Genomic DNA, 17,687 nt, shown 5'->3' with positions numbered 1-17,687 from the left:
ATCAAGGTAAAATAGTGGAGCATCTGCAAAAAACCTATGGCTGTAATAGGAAGTGACGTTTAATAATAAATTGATGATGAATTATACTCAGGCAAATGAATGTGTGAAATATTTTTAAAAATTTAAAAAAAAAATTTTATTTACAGTGTGGTAACAGGCCTTTCTGGCCCAACGAGTCCGCGCCGCCCATTTTAAACCCAAATTAACCTACCCGTACGTCTTTGCAATGTGGGAGGAAACCGGAGCACCCGGAGGAGACCCACGCAGGAGAACGTACAAGCACCTTACAGACAGTGATGGGAATCGAACCCCAATTGCTGGTGCTGTAATAGTGTCGCGCTAACCGCTACGCTACTGTGCCGCCCGTACCGTATTAGGATTACCGTATATGCCCATACCATACCGTATTAGGATTGCTTAGTTTACATATATACCCTTCCAAATCAGTGAGTACTTAATGAAACAGGATAGGAACAGGATAACTCTCTTGCAATCCAGTTCATGCCACTACCCCATTTGTTCCATACAGCCCTGCAAATTATTCCTAAATGAGGTCGTATTCGGATCCCTTTGAAAATCTTCTGAATCTATCTATAATTCTGCTGCTGTTAATGTGCAACACTGTTTTCATTGATGCTCAGTTTAAAGTTGCTAGATCTATTTTGAATCTATCCCATTTAGTATAATAATGATGCTAAGTAATGCAAGATTGCAGAGTGAAACTGACTTGCTGGAGGAATGGGGCAAACCAAGAATTGCGATAGATTAATCTGCAACATCAACCAAAAGCTGCTACTTTTCTGCATTGACTTGTTTGTGTGCCAACTCTCTCACTCCACAAATGTTCTTGAAGAGTATTTGGCAGGGTTGATTTGGTCTTTGTTGTGACTGAGTTAGATGCTTAGATTGTTGCTGGGTGACATCATGCAGATATATTTTTATTATGTTTTGTCATGGCTCTTTGGTATAACTGGCTTGTTAGGCATTTTGGAAAGCAATTTGAAGTCAACCACATTACAGCAGCAATGGAGCCACAAATAGGATTGTTTCCTACTCTGAAAGAAAGTGGTACCAAAATAGGTCTTTGCAATTGTTTGCTAGTCACCATATTAGTTGTACATTGCAATATCTTTTGTTAACTAAATCCAAATTTACCAGCAGTCGGGGGGGGGTGCGGAATCTGAACCCATGTCACTGGATTACGCCTCAAGATTATTAATCCAATTGTCACCTGCTCAATACTTTTCTACCTTTTTAGCTTTTTAAGATAAGTGCTTAAAAATCCTGAGTGCTAAAGAATTCAAACTGAAGCTCCAGTTTCTTTTTTACACTCTTCGTTGTAATTGTGCTTTTTGACTAGCATTGTCTTCGATTACTCTTAAATTTCCTCAAGCCAAACATCAGAAAGATCAAAACTATAATCTTTGATCCCTGCCATGTATTCTAAACCATTAATGACTTTCTTATCATGACTCAGGCTGATCGAGACTTGTCAATCTTAGTATCATATTCAGTCCAAAACATAGTTACAGATTTTACAATATTTCAGTCACTAAAGTCCTTCTCTGCAACAATGTGCTTTCTTGTTCCTCTTCTTTCCCTACCCCCACTCTTAATAATGGCTAACTTGTATCAATCTCCAATACACAACACATTAAAATTAAAATGTGTTAATGTGTTTAAATCCTTCAAAGACCTTGTTTCTTCATCCTCGTAATCTTCTTCAGTGAGACAACGACCCATACGTGAACTATGCCATTGTGACTCTGATCTTTTCTGTGTTCCACCTTTCCCTCGTGCCCTTTCCTGACCTCCCTCAACACCTCCCTCTGTAACTGGATCCTTGACTTTCTAACAAAGGGACTGTAATCAGTGAGGATAGGCAGCAATTCCTCCGGCACGATTATTCTCAACACTGGTGCACCTCAAGGCTGCGTCCTCAGCCCTCTACTCTATTCCCTATACACTCATGACTGTGTGGCCAGATTCTGCTCTAACTCCATCTACAAGTTTGCAGATGATACTACCGTTGTAGGCCGTATCTCAAACAGTGATGAATCGGAGTACAGGAAGGAGATAGAGAGCTTAGTGGAATGGTGTCATGACAACAACCTTTCCCTCAATGTCAACAAAACTAAAGAGCTGGTCATTGACTTCAGGAAAGGAGGCAGTGTACATACACCTGTCTACATCAATGGTGCCGAGGTCGAGAGGGTTGACAGCTTTGAGTTCCTGGGAGTGAACATGACCAACAACCTGTCCTGGACAAACCACGTGGATGCCATGGCCAAGAAAGCTCACCAGCACCTCTACTTCCTCAGGAGGCGAAAGAAATTTGGTTTGTCCCCTTTGACTCTCACCAACTTTTCCCAATGCACCATAGAAAGCATCCTATCAGGATGTATCATGGCTTGGTATGGCAACTGCTCTGCCTAAGACTGCAAGAAACTGCAGAGAGTTGTGGACACAGCCCAGCGCATAAAGGACACCAGTCTCCCCTCCTTGGACTCTGTCTTTACCTCTCATTGTCTTGGTGAAGCAGCCAGCATAATCAAAGACCCCACCCACCTGGGACATTCTCTCTTCTCTACTCTTCCATCGGGTAGAAGATACAGGTGCCTGAGGGCACGTACCACCAGACTTAAGGACAGCTTCTACCCCACTGTGATAAGACTATTGAACAGTTCCCTTATACAATGAGATGGACTCTGACCTCACAATCTACCTTGTTGTGACCTTGCACCTTATTGCACTGCACTTTCTCTGTAGCTGTGACACTTTACTCTGTACTGTTATTTTTTTTTACCTGTACTACATCAATGCACTCTGTACTAACTTGAAGTAACTGCACTGTGTAATGAATTGACCTGTAAGATCAGTTTGTAAGACAAGTTTTTCACTGTACCTTGGTACAAGTGACAATAATAAACCAATAACAATACCATTTGCAGTCATAATTTTACTCATCCCAGACTTGGAAATTTTCTTGAATTTTCTGGCCATTCTTATTACCAATTTCCTTGATCAAGTTTTTGTCATCCATATATTCCAAATGCGTAACATTTATTGAATCAGATTTGTATTTCCATTATCATGACTACATCTTTATTGACTAAATTATAAGGCCAATAGCACTCAAAATGTCCATGTTTCAAATGTGCAGTGACTTATGACAGTCAACAATGATGATCATTATCCAATTACATTAATGTTAAAGGTGAAGATGGCAGATCTGTTTACTTTGGGTAGAAATGATTGCACCCAATGCAGTTCCTGCTAATTAAAAGATCTGCCCAATATCCTTGCTCTCTGTTTTCTACAGAGCTTGTTTCCTATAGAGCTTGTTTCCTAAACAGATCATTCACCATTCAGTAGCCTTTACCATCTCTTTTATCACCTTTTTGTTGATGATCGTATCTCTCCCAGCTTTAGTATTACTGCTTTCCTTTTTAGTTGTCTGTAACTTTCTTGACAAGTAGAGGTCTTGGATGTATTACAATTTTTCTTTGAACACCTCCCATTGATCTTCTGTTAATTTACCCGTAAAGAGCTATTTCCATCTTACTGTGGCCTTTACCTAGATCTAAATTCTGAAGTTTTGGTAGGTATTTCCCATTTCCACCTTTCAAACGTAACATTGAACGCAATGATATCATGTTTGCTATTGGTTAAATGTTTATGCCTTATAAGGTTCTTAAAATAAATTTAGCTCAAGACTCCTTGCTGATGTGTTCTCCTCTTTGTTGGATACAGAATGTATTGTGGTCGAAAAATATGCTAAACAAATTAATGACCTTTTGCACATATGCTGGTCTGCTTCTATTAATCTTCATGAAACTTAAAATCCTCAGTTATAATTGCTTGCCTTTGCTAAATAATTGTCAACCCTCCATCACTTCATAGTTCTTATTGCAGTGGGTGTGGTGTTGGGGTCTGGTGTTGATGTGGCACAAAATTTTCACAACAATCTAAAACCTTTTTCTATTTAATTCTACCCATAAACTCTCAACTTCCTGCTTTTTTTTAAAATTGTACTCCTTATTTTGGAAATGATTTAATTCTTAATCATTGAGAAGCCAATTTTGAGTCCAGTTTACTAAGTGACCATGGATTCTATGCATCTTAATCTTCTGGATCAGCCTACTGTGAGAGACCTTGTTAAATGCCTTACTGAAGTCCATGTGGATGATGTCCACTGCCCCACCCACATCAATCATCTTCATCACTTCCTCAAAAAAAAACACACAAAGCCATGATCTGCACCACACAAAGCCATGCTGACAATACCTAAAAAGCCTATGTTTTTCCAAATGTGATTAAATCCTATCCTTATGAATCCTTACAAATAGCTTCCCCACCACTGATGTGAGGCTCACTAGCTTATAATTTCCTTGATTATCCATATTACCCTTAAACAAAGGAACACATTGGCTACTCTCCAGTCCCCTGGGACCTCGCCTGTGGCTCGAGGATACAAAGATCTTTGTCAAGTCTCCAGCATTCCCCTCTCTTGCCTCTCAATAACTTAGGACAGATCTCATCAGGCTCTGGGGACTTATCCACCTTAATGTTCTTCAGTAGACCTAATACCATCTCCTTGACCTCAACATGCCCTAGATTATTAGCATACCCCACACTGATCTCACTTTCCCCCCATGTCCTTTTATTTCATGTCAACTGTTATAATTCCTTCACTTCAAGGCATTTCACTATTACAGCATTCGAGCTTGGCAAGTGAACAAACAGTTTTTCTACTTGGGTGCAACAAGGTAAAATCCTGTTTACTTCAGGATTTTGTACATTTATTTTTAGATTAATTTTTCCGAATCTGATCTTCGGTTTCTTTGTGGTTCACTAATGAGCACATCGTATGACCAGGACCACATAACCAAATGTTGGACTTCATGAATTAATGTGCTGCAGCCTGGGATATTAAGTTTCTTTGGTTGAAACTAACCATCTTTCTGTATCTGACCATCGATATTGACCTAAGTACAAAAGATATAATCTACCAGTTCTATTTATCTCATGTTTTGTTCTTGGTTGTTTGTTTAGATTTTCCTACCTTTTATGATCCATTGTTCAAACAGCTGGGTGAGAAGTGCTGCTGGAACCTTTAGACTGGATTTCTGTCTATTTTTCTCCTTAATTTTTTGTAAAATTCTTATTTTAACTGAAATGATTATCATCTCATTGGTGCTGTATGTAAATCACACTGTCAGATAATGGGCATTTAAGATCATTGGGTGGTCAATTATGCAGCAAAAAATCAATCACATCATCCATTCTCAAGTGAAACAAGTGTATCTATTTCAATTATTCTTGTGTCTGCAGGGGTCCTTTCACCTTACTAGATGTGGACCACAATTGTACAAAAGAAAGAACTACATATTAAGACATATGGTACGGTGTGTTCACCCAAAGTGTTGACATACAGTTATTGGCACAGAGCCAATCAGGTTCAGATGAGCTTGTGATCAGCTATCTGTCTTCATTAACCCTCTATGATAAGCTTCCTGAAGATCCTTCATATTCTGGTAACATGATCAGGCCTCCATTGTTTGAGTGTGTTGCTGATTATATGGTACTAGCCGTGTTATTTCCATATGTGTTAACACACACACACTGCATAATTTTGTATCTCCCCATAGTGGTGAGAGTGTCTCTGGCAAAGGACATTCCAGCAGGTTGTTTGTCTCTGTTCTTTTTCCCATTCTATTATATGTACCCAACACATGGCTGTAGTTTTGGTTGAGATAGATGAATTTGGTATTTTATAACACTATCCTCAAGAGAATTGCAATTCTACCAATTCAGTTAGCCTAGTGATCTCACAGATTAGGTATTCCTCAGCCATGGGGACAGCCCTGGCTGTTACACTTGTACCTTCCATTATGATCCTGTGCAGAGTTATGGTATCTTGGGCCTACCAGTCTGATACAGATCGATGTTACTGTTATCACTTGGGGTTGTTGTTGTGGAATGTATGTGCATCAGCCTTTTATTTAGCACTGGTAAATATGTTGCCTTTGGTGTCTCAAAACTGCCACTGCAGAAATTTTAAATGCAAAGTCTCCATCCCTCCATGAATAATTGGAGGCAGAGGTATAGAAGGCTGCTGTCTCCTCGAACGGACAAGTTAATGTCCACGTTAATTCTCATTTCTTCTGTAATTTCCAACCCCCCCCAAATATATTCCACTTCAGTTCCCTGTTTGGCGCTTGGACACTTATCTTTTTAAACAGAGGAAGGAACAATAAAGTGGGGATTGACTGATTGAACAGTATATATTATACTGTCATTACAGGCTGCCACTTGGGAAACCATTCTGTTAGATAATCAGCTGTGGCTGATGTTCAGTGAAAATCTCCAGTGCATCGTGCCTGGGAAGTTAATTGCTGCAATGACAAATAGTTGTATACAATGGAACACTCTAAATGGTTGCCAAGTTTCTGTTTCCAGCATTATACAAAGATTGGATCCACAAATTCTCATTATTATTTACATAACCTGTGTCTCCTATCCTACATAAACAAATTCATCCAAAATTCTGCATCCCTTATTCTAATTTGCACGAAGTCTTGTTCCCAAATCAAACCTGTGATCACTGACCTAAATTGGCCCTGGTTTGCCAACACTTCAGTATAAAAGTTGTCAAACTTGTTTCAAATTTCTTCATGGCCTTGCCTCTTCATTTCCCTATAACCTCCTCCAGTATTACAATCCTCTGAAATGCTCCTTTAGTTGTGGTCTCTTGCTCATCTCCTGTTTTTATTTCTCTGTCACTGGTGGTCAAGCCTTCTGTAGCCAAGACCTCCGCACTAGAATATCCTCAAGTCTCTCATTTTGGTCATATTCCTCAATATCTAGTTCAGTATCAAACTTTGTTTAATTATGCTCCTACGAAATACCTTAGGACAAATTCACAATATTAAGGACACTATGCAAACTGTTGTCAACAATCAAATCTAATACACAACCCATTTATCTGAAGGTTATCTGAAAGTCATGGTTAATGACCACATGTGCTCTCCCAGCATATACTGTTGTTTATTCTAATTCACACCATCTATTCCTACATCCATACTATTCCTGCAAACATTTTTTTTTGAGATGATGCTTGACAGGAGATGGAGTTCTGTTCTATTACCCATTACTACTGGAATCATCCCTTGTGCATTATAAAACACATTGTTTCATATTTTGTGATAACATTTAAGACTATTGGCAGTCACCATTTTAGAATAATATGCTTGGTTAAATGAGGAACTTATTATCTTGTTTGGTCTTTGTTGCTACAAGCTTTGATCTAGCAATATTTCATTGAGAGATTTGGCAACGCCCAAGAGATCAAGTTGAGGTGTAATTGCTCTTCAGATTCTTTCCAAACAGGTCAGCATAAATTGGGGCTTTTCCGTCTGAGTAAATTGTAAATAGCTTGATAAGTTACTTACTACAAATAACTGACCAGCACTGAAAATTAACTTTTATAAGTGTTGAATTTCATTGCTTCATATTTTAATCATTTTTGGAGATTCCATAACTTGTATTTTTTTTACTCTATTTCCCTTAATCCCATTTTGCTCTCTTTTGCTTTCCATGCAAGATTTTAAATTACAGTAAATATTCTAATTTACATTTCCTGGTTCAGTCTGTGCTTGTTTCAGGTACTGCAGATGGTTGGAGATGTGCCTATTTCACAAGTTCCAGGCCCAAAAAGTCAAATGGCTAAATTGATAATGGGACCTTGTTGAAATAGATCTCATAATTACCAAAAATCTTGTAATTAGTATAAAATGCTGGACAGAAGCCTACAGAAACTCCTTGGGCAGCTGCAGGCAAAATGAAAATTCAGCACAGACTAACAAATTTGTCTATTATTGTAGTGAAAAAGCATTTCCTGCACTCTGTATCTACTTTATTAGCACCTCTCCATTTTAATTGATAATTGTTGATGACTTTTCACTGGCTTGCTAATCACCCCACCAAAATTCTTTGCAATTGTAAAAATCTATTAAATTCTCCTTTAACGTTTTAAGTGCCTGTGGAGGTAGTCCCATTTTCTTCTTCCTTCAGTGCTCTTGTGCATTATCAGTCCATAATGAGGTGATAAGTATTGAACAGAATTTTAGTTGTATCATTGCCTTGTGTGTAATTTAAAATAAAAGGAGGAATCATCTTTTTTTCTTAACTGTTAATGATTTCAGCTCGGATGGTAGGACTCTTGACATTACATCAGAAGTTAAGTTCAGTGCATTCTGAACCTCTTCCACTATCCCCTCCCCCACTTGTCATTATGAAGAACTGTTTCGTTGTTGGAAATGTAAAGTTGTTTGATTTTGCTTCATTGCATCTATTGCAATTATATAGGCTCGGACTTTTTCTTTGTTCAGAGCTTGCTGGTCATTATGCTTATCTGCCCACAGTACTTCATTGGTTGTAATGCAGAGTGGAGTGTGCTGCGGTCATGAAAGATATTATTTTTTATTTAGTTTTCCAAAAACAGTACAGCAATGTTAAGCTGACAAGTGAGATGTGATTGTGTACATGTTTACAGTGTGGAAATGAAGGATAAGATGTGTTTCAACAGGTACAACCATGCTGATTTATATCCACTAATGGTGTCCTTTGGTACATTAATGGTTAATAATAGCCTGGAACATATTGGGTTAATGGAGATCCTGTCTTTATCCCTAATAACTCTAAACACTTCCTGCTTAATGAAAGCAGTCAATGAAAATAACGTCTAATCGAAGTTGGAAATGAATCTTTTGCTTTCCACCATAGAGCTTCTGGAGACTACTTAAGCAAATGGTTTAATTTCTAATTGTGCAGCATTGTGGAAGAAGGAATTTGAAACCCAATATACAGAATGAATGTTTAGATTATTGCAGTGGTTTGCTGATTGCCATTCTCAATTGCCTTCATATTGGAAGGCACTATACAGAGCCCAAGAGATTCCCTTCGTAGAATATGAGAGTTTAGCTAAGAAATTATGTTTTCTGCAGTTAAATATTTGTGAACAATTGATTCTTTCTTTTTCAATCTTTTTATTAATTTTCAAATTAATACAGATTAATACATATAACATCGGGGATTATACACGTGATACAAAGAGATCGGGAAGACAATCATGACATATATAATCATAAAGAATAAAAAATATATTCTAGGCCCCACGGTCTCTTAGTAAGTGAATATATTACAAAAAAAATCAGAAAGGGAAAGAAAAAGATTTATTGTATTAAAAAAAAACCCAGATTGAAAAAGAATTATAAGTAATAAATCAAAACAAACTGAAAAAAAATTTCAAAAGAGAAAAAAAACTGGACTGATATTTTTCGACGAACAAAGAGCATTACTATGTTGTCAACTCCGCTTCTCTGAGTTCAAAGATTATTAAAAAGGGATCTATATCATATGAAAATATTGAATGAATGGTCTCCAAACTTCCTCAAATTTAAGCGAAGAATCAACAGTGCCACTCCTAATTTTTTCTAAGTTTAAACATGATATAGTTTGAGAAAACCATTGAAAAGTAGTGGGAGGTATTGGATCCTTACATTTAAACAAAATGGATCACTTGGCCATTAATGTAACAAAGGCAATCATACGACAAGCAGCAGCAGATAAGTGGCCAGATTCCATCATTGGTAGCCCAAAAATTGCAGTGAACAATTGATTCAGAGTCTTTGTACTTGTAAGGTTGTCTGATTTAAATATTAATTTATTAATTTCACTCAGTTATTACTAAGCAGGGGTTCTTCAAATTTTTCACTTCAATTCCAATCTGATTGTCTGCATTCAGATTGGTTCCTATTGACTCCATGTTGCCAAGGGTACTATCATCAAATGCTTAATAAATAAGAAAAAACATAGCCTCTTGAAATGTAAAATATTTTTAGAGAGCATGGTGACACAGTGAGCTTCTGGCATTTGACCATGTAGCGGACTGCATGAAAGATACTGGCTATATTAGCATCAACTACTTTGAAGCCAAAACAATCAAGCTGAAGAAAATCAGGACTCTGCAGTTATTTTGCATGTTCCCTTTTAAAAGAAATGGTAACTTTCCCATTCCAGGGGAATGGCCCCATTCCTCAAATCTTTCTCCACTATATTGATGACTCCATTGGTGCCACTTCTTGTACCTGTGCAGAACTTGACAGTTTCATAAATTTCGCCACAAATTTTCACCCTGCTCTCCAGTTCACTTGCAGTATCTCTGACACCTCTCTCTCCTTCCTTGATCTTTCCATCGCCATCTCAGGAGATTCCTTTAACCACTGACATCTTCTACAAACCCACTGACACCCACAGCTACCTCAATTACAGCTCCTCCCACCCTGTCTCTTGCAAGGACACGATCCCTTTTTCTCAATTTCTCTGCCTTCTTTGCATCTGCTCCCATGATGAGGCTTTCCACTCCAGGACATCTGAGATGTCCAACTTCTTTTCTGTGGTCGAGACAGCTCGCACCCGAAACTCTGTCATTTCCCGCACCTCTGCTCTCACCCCCACCTCTCCCGGACCCAACAAGGGTAGGGTCCCCCTTCACATTTCATCCTATCAGCCTACGTATCTAACACATCATTCTCTGCCACTCCCACCATCTCCAATGGGACCCCACCACCAAGCATATCTTCCGCTCCCCACCCCTTTCTGCCTTTCGCAGGGACTGTTCTCTCCGTGACTCCCTAGTTCACTCCTATTCTATCCCCCCTCCCGCATCCCGCTCCCACCCCGGGAACTTTCCACTGCTCCCAGCATGGGTGCAACACCTGACCCTACACCACCTCCATCCAGGGACCCAAACAGTCCTTTCAGGTGAGACAGAGATTCATCTGCACCTCCCCTAATATCATCTACTGTATTCGCTGCTCCAAGTGTGGCCTCCTCTACGTTGGTAAGACCAAATGCAGACTAGGTGACCATTTCGCAGAACACCTGCGCTCCATCTGTAACCGTGATCTGCATCTCCCTGTTGCCAGTCACTTCAACTCCCCCTCCCACACTATCACAGATATGTCAGTCCTCAGCCTCCTCCACTGCCAGGAGAATTCCAAGCGCAAACTGGAGGAACAGCACCTCATTTTCTGTCTTGGAACCTTGCAGCCTAACGGCATGAACATTGAATTCTCCCACTCTAAGTAATCCCCACACCCGCCCCTCCCCCTCCAACCATGCTTCTTCTTTTCTTCCCTTTCCTAGCCGATCTCTCTTTTTTCAGCCCCCCCCATTTTCTTCTCTCCTTACGTTTGACCCATCCCCCAGTGGTTCTGGTCTCCCATCCCCCCTGCCCTTGCCTATCACTATCTCTTACCTGCGTCTGCCTATCACCACCTTGTGCCCACCCCACCTCCCCTCTTTATTCCACCTACCACTGCTCTGCTTTTCCCTCCTATATACTGGGCTTCCCCTTTTCCCATCTTCAGTCCTGAAGAAGGTTCCTGACCCGAAACATGGACCGCCTGCTTTTCTCCGTGGAACTCTGGCCTGCTGAGTTCCTCCAGCATCATAGTGTTTTTCATCTAGATTCCAGCATCTACAGTCCTTTGTTTCTCTAAATGGTAACTTTAATCTACTACTGTGTTAATATATTATATAGAAATATCACACAGAACCAGAGTAATGTTTTTACTTTTAAAGACTGCATGACAAATTTAAATCTCAATAGTTGCAGTATAAAGTATTCACCCGTGCAGATTACTTGTCTGTACAAAGGTGTACTTGTTTGCACCCTTCCAAGTGCATACTAAGATAAGATATCTTTATTAGTCACACGTACATCGAAACACACAGTGAAATTCATCTTTTTGCGTAGAGTGTTCTGGGGGCAGCCCGCAAATGTCGCCACGCTTCCAGCGCCAATATAGCATGCCCACGACTTCCTAATCTGTATGTCTTTGGAATATGGGAGGAAACTGGAGCACCCGGAGGAAACTCGCGCAGACACGGGGAGAATGTACAAACTCCTTACAGACAGCGGTGGGAATTGAACCCAGGTCGCTGGCGCTGTAAAGCGTTACTGTCACGAACCAGCAACAAAAGAAACACCCTGAGCATGATTCAGTGTTAAAAACTATTTTATTAATCGCTACTTATGATAATACGTAAAATAAAAGTAAAAATGTTAGTATGTCAGAATTCAAAAATGTTAAACTTTGAACGTTAACCCCAAAACTAAACTCTTCGTGTGTGTGTGTGTGTGTGTGTGTGTGAGACAAAGTCCAAAACTCCCAGTTCAGGAATGGTTCTTAAAGTTCAGTTCCGCAAGCCATAAGGTGAAACATGAGCAAGGGCTTCTTCAACAACCACCGTTGTCTGAAGATAAGACGTAGACGTAGAGAAACATAGAGAGAGTAAATACGAAATCCAAATGTTCCACGATGGAACCCCAGCGACACTTCAGTGTTTACTCGGTAGTGACTTCCTCACCCCGAAAAGCATCCGAGTCGTGGTCGTCCACACACAAATACCTGTTTCCTTCTACAGGTCAGCAACAAAGTGAACTCCACCGGATTACTTCCAACTTCCAACTTCCATACATGGATTTCTGTGGCAGACACAGTTATTGTTTCTCATCCATTGATAGAGAAAACTAGCAGGCTGGTCTCTCTCTCTCTCCTCTCTCTCTCCTCTCCCTCCCTCCTCTCTCTCCCCTCCTCCCTCCTCCCTCCCTCCCTCCTCCCTCCCTCCCTCCCCTCCCTCCCTCCCTCTCTCTCCTTCCTCTCTCTCTCCTCTCTCTCTCCTCTCTCCTCTCTCTTCTCTCGCTTCTGTCTCTCTCTCTCTCTCTCTCTCTCCTCTCTCTCTCTCTCTCTCTCCTCTCTCTCTCTCTCTCTCTCTCTCTCTCTCTCTCTCTCTCTCTCTCCTCCCCCCCCCCCCCTCCCTCCCTCCCTCCCTCTTCTAACTTCTTTAACAACGTCATTACGTCCTTTATCTTCTATTGACGTAAGCACGCCCCACACACACATACACACACACTCTCTATCTTAAAGGGACATTCACTGAGTCCGTTACAGTTACGCTAACTGCTACACTACCGTGCCTGCCCTGTGTGAATCTATTTCAAACCACCTGTAATTGAACTGAGGATGCATACTTTGCTGATTGATTCTCACTTTCTGGTTGAACGCAGGCTGAAGGATCAGAATCTAGAGATCATCAGACTCCATACATAGCTATACTGTCATTTGAACAAATGAATTCAGACAGGCCTCTTAATTCAAGTTTTCTACTTTTCAAATTATGCAATTAAACATTTTTTATTGCTGAAACAGTTGAATGGCGAGGGATAGACTATATTTGTGGTCTGTTTCTTTGAAGTGGTTTGAATTAACAAAGTAGAATATTTTCTTGAAGTCTTCTAGCAGTACCTTGGGGAGTTGTGGAGGCTCAGTCATTGAGTTAATTCAAAAGAGTGATAGATTTCTGAATACAGTAAAACTCCAAAATCCCGATAGTTTGGCATCTGGTTCACCTAATTCTTGCCAGGCCCTATTCCCATGCTAGGGCCTTAAGGGGTACTAAGAAACGGGTGACACTGTCATCTTTAGTATAGCTTTAGTAAGTTGCTGTTTGGCCATCTAACTATCAAACTACAGTTCTTCAGTTTTAATATTTCAGAAATTCGAGAACAGTTTCATAGATCTTCCCTGCATCTGTGGAAAACAAGAAAAAAATTGGTAAATTGGTTTATTATCGTCACATGTACCAAGGTACAGTTAAAAACTTTGTTTTGCATTCTATCCATACAGATCATTTCATCACATCAGTGCATTGAGGTAGTACAAGAGAAACAATAACAGAATTCAGAATGAAGTGTTATAATTAAAGATAAGGTGCAGTGTAGGCAGACAATAAGGTGTAAGGCCATAACAAGGTAGATTGTGACATTAAGAGTCCATCTTATTGTACTGGGGGACCATTCAATAGTCCTATAACAGCGGGATAGAAACTGTCCTTGAGCCTGGTGGTATGTGCTTTCAGGCTTTTGTATCTTCTGCCTGATGAGAGGCTGGAAAAGAAAGAATGTTTGGGGTGGGTGGGGTCCTTGATTATGTTGGCTGCTTTATTGAGGCAGCGAGAAAGATAGACAGAGTTCATGGAGCAGATGCTGGTTTATGTTTTGTACTGAGCTGTGTCCTCAACTCTCTGCAGTTTCTTGTGGTCTCAGGCAGGCAGTTGCCATACCAAGCCGTGATGCATCTGGATAGGATGCTTTCTATGGTGCATCTATAAAAATTAGCGAGGGTCAAAGGGGACATGCCAGATTTCTTTAGCCTCCTGAGGAAGCAGAGGCGCTGATGTGCTTTCTTGGCCATGGCATCTACGTGGTTGGACCAAGACAGGCTATTGGTGATGTTCACTAGTAGGAACTTGAAGCTCTCAACCTCAGCATCATTGATTTAAACAGGAGCCTGAGCACCGCCTCCCTTCCTGAAGTCAATGACCAGCTGCTTTATTCTGCTGACATTGAGGGAAAGATTGTTGTCATGGCACCATGTCACTAGGCTCTGTCTCCTTCCTGTACTCCAACTCATCATTATCTGAGATTCGACCCATTACGGTGGCGTCATCTGCAAACTTGTAGATGGAGTTAGAGCAGAATCTGGCCATGCAGTTGTGAGTGTATAGGGAGTAGAGTAGGGGGCTGAGGCCGCAGCCTTGTGGAGCACCAGTGTTGAGGATAATCATGGCAGAGGTGCTGCTGCCCATCCTTACTGATTGCGGTCTGTTGGTTAAGAAGTCAAGGATCCAGCTGCAAAGGGAGGTGTTGAGTCTCAGGTAGAGGAGTTTGGAATTATAGTATTGAAGACAGCTGTAGCCAATAAACAATAGTCTAACATAGGTGCCTAATACTTAAGATTCAGTATTGATGGTGCAATCTAACTGGGACAGTTTAAAATTTACTGATTTTAATGCATCTCATTTTTGTTGAGTGCATTGTTGGATATATGATGTTCAACTTCAACAAGACTTAGATTGCAACAAGATGCATTTTATGTAATTGCTCAATATTGTTGCATAGTTTCACATGTAGATGTTTTATTTTAAAATTCTACCATTAAATGTGGTTAAGTATATTAAAAATTAAAAGGAATACAGTATCCTCTCCAGCATCCCTTGGGAATGGGGAGTGTTGGTTGCATGAATATACCAATTTCATGAGAATTGCTCAAAAAAATTACTGTATGTCATAGACTAGTATTCTATTCATAAACCTTTAAATAAATTACCAATGTCATCTCCTTATGCTTTTAAATAAGTGTTTTACACTGCAATTCTATATTTAAGGCTAAACAATATTAATGCAAAATACAGCAAAAATAAATCAAATGAATGACTCTACATGAAGTGCCAGATCTTTAGAGGATGTGGCTGCTAATCAACCATCCTTTGCACAGCAGTTGTGTATAAACATAAGTGAACTAAAGATGTCATTTCACACTTGAATGCTAGAAATAAAATTCATTTGTTGAGCTTATTTTCATAAAAAATAATCTTTAATTTTTCCCGGTTGCATGAGAATTCCTATTGCCTGAATACTGGCTAAACAAGAGTTTACTGCATTATTTTTGAAGTCATTCACAAAATGAGTAAAATAGATATACTGGACATGTATCTCTTTTCTGTTGCCTTGTCAGGTTATAAAAGTAACTTACTTTTTCAAATTAACATTGGTGAGAATTTAAACCCAAGCCTTATTAAAATACTGCGAAAATTTCTGGAAGCATGGAGTACAAATTTAAGGGCATAGGTGACATTAAACTAAGAATGGTTGTTCAATTAAATTTAAATAACTGTGTTTACTTATAGTGTAAAATGGATAATTGACTGTAACAATTCTGCAAATGGGCAGCTTTCAGCTGAAGTACAACACTGGTTCTGATTGCGTGGCAGCATATGAAATAAATTGACGAAGTGTATAAGATTTGGGATGCTGCTGCTTCCTACTCCTCATTTTGATTTCTTGTGCAAGAAAGATGAGTTATTTAGCAGCTTGTTTTGGACTAACGTATATTAGATTCATCTGATTTTTTGTTTTGTAGAGACATGATGCAGTCTAATTCAAATTTAATAACTATTTTTCTTTTCATACCATGATTTACAGCTGAGAAGACTTGTAATAATTTTGCAACAATTACTTGATACTGCTTAATAAACATTTGTTACATTCAGTGCTTATATTGTCAAGTTCATGTGTTGGTTTTATTTAATATTGTTGCATTTTGTTTTTAAGTACTGATACAAATGGGAAAAAGTGTAATGATTCTAAGATCATTGTGTGTTTAATATAAAAGAGTTATTATTTAATTGTCCCCAAATAACGTGATCACTATATGAATTAGTGTCAGAGGAAACAACCTTTTTAAAAAGATATCTGCAATTTTATAGTGTCAGTAAGTGTACAGACCAAATTCAGTTACTGCTTTTTATCCACACGTGAAGAATGAAACTTTTCAGTTTTTAAAGTTGGCAAAATAAGTGTTTCAAACTATTCATTGTATGCTTCCTTCTGATTGATGTTATGTTTTAGAGCAGAGCATTCACATAAGTAAGATGAAAGTAACTTGGAGAATGACTTCATTGCAATTTTGTTGAGGTAATCCGTTGCTGCAGAATGTCTGGAGGCTCACTGATCAGTTTATTAGCACCCAAGCCAATACATCCATTTCCTACTTCCATGTATTGTAAGACTGATTACAAAAGAATCAGAGGGGATGTGAAAATTAATTTGAGATGCAAAGCAAATGTATGAGAAAAAATTAGTTGCTACATAAATGGAAATCCGTAAGTGTTCTGTAGGCATATAAATAGTAAAAGGGTAATAAATGAAGGATGGGGGCAATTAAGGATAAAAAATAGAAACTTGCTCATGACGATGAGGGTATTATAGTACTAAATGAGTACTTTGCATCTTTCTTCAAGAGGGAAGAGGGTACTTCCAAACTAATAAAAATAGTGAAGGAGGAGGTGGCTGGATGTGTTAAAAATTGATTGCACTGAGGTATTAGAAAAGTTTGCTGACCTTTAAGTAGGTTAGTCACCCAGATATTTAGTAGGAAATCATGGGGTACTGACCATAATCTTCCAATCTTCCAATGATTTTTGGATATGGGACTGGTGCTAAAGGACTGGAGTGTAGCAAATGTTGTTCCATTGTTCAAAAAAAGGAATTGGGGTAAGACCAGTAACTAGGCCAGTCAATTTTAACCTGGTGGGAAAGCTTTAAAGACATCGATCTTGACACAATTGATATTCATCTGGAGAAAATGGATTAATCAGCCAGGATGGATTTGTTAACCATGTATTTAAACAACTTGATATAGGTTTTTGATGAGGTAACAGAGTCAATGAAGGTAATGCAGTTCATAGAACATAGAGCGTCTGCAGCACAGTACAGGACCTTTGGCCCAGGATATTGTGCTGACATTTATCCTGCTCTAATATCTATCTAACCCTTCCCTCCCACATAGCCCTCCATTTTTCTATCATTCATGTGGCTATCTACGAGTCTCCTAAATGTCCCTAATGTATCTGCCCCCACAACCTCTGCTGGCAGTATGTTCCACACACCTACCACTCACTGTGTAAACGAAAAAAAGCCTTACCTCTGACATCCCCCCCCCAATACCTTCCTCCAATCACCTTAAAATTATGCCCCCTCGTGTTAGCCATTTACA

At 39.4% G+C, this 17,687-nt stretch overlaps 1 protein-coding gene across 2 annotated transcripts in view; it reads left to right on the top strand.

The window, feature by feature from the left end:
• kiaa0586 (KIAA0586 ortholog) overlaps positions 1-17,687 on the top strand; it is a 379,886-nt gene that overhangs the window by 36,958 nt on the left and 325,241 nt on the right. The gene's annotated exons all lie outside the window — the stretch shown is intronic.

Source organism: Pristis pectinata, chromosome 1, assembly GCF_009764475.1.
Source record: "Pristis pectinata isolate sPriPec2 chromosome 1, sPriPec2.1.pri, whole genome shotgun sequence".
Classification (NCBI taxonomy): domain Eukaryota; kingdom Metazoa; phylum Chordata; class Chondrichthyes; order Rhinopristiformes; family Pristidae; genus Pristis; species Pristis pectinata.
The sequence above is the reverse complement of the archived record's forward strand: the minus strand, read 5'-3'. Positions and strand labels throughout refer to the sequence as shown.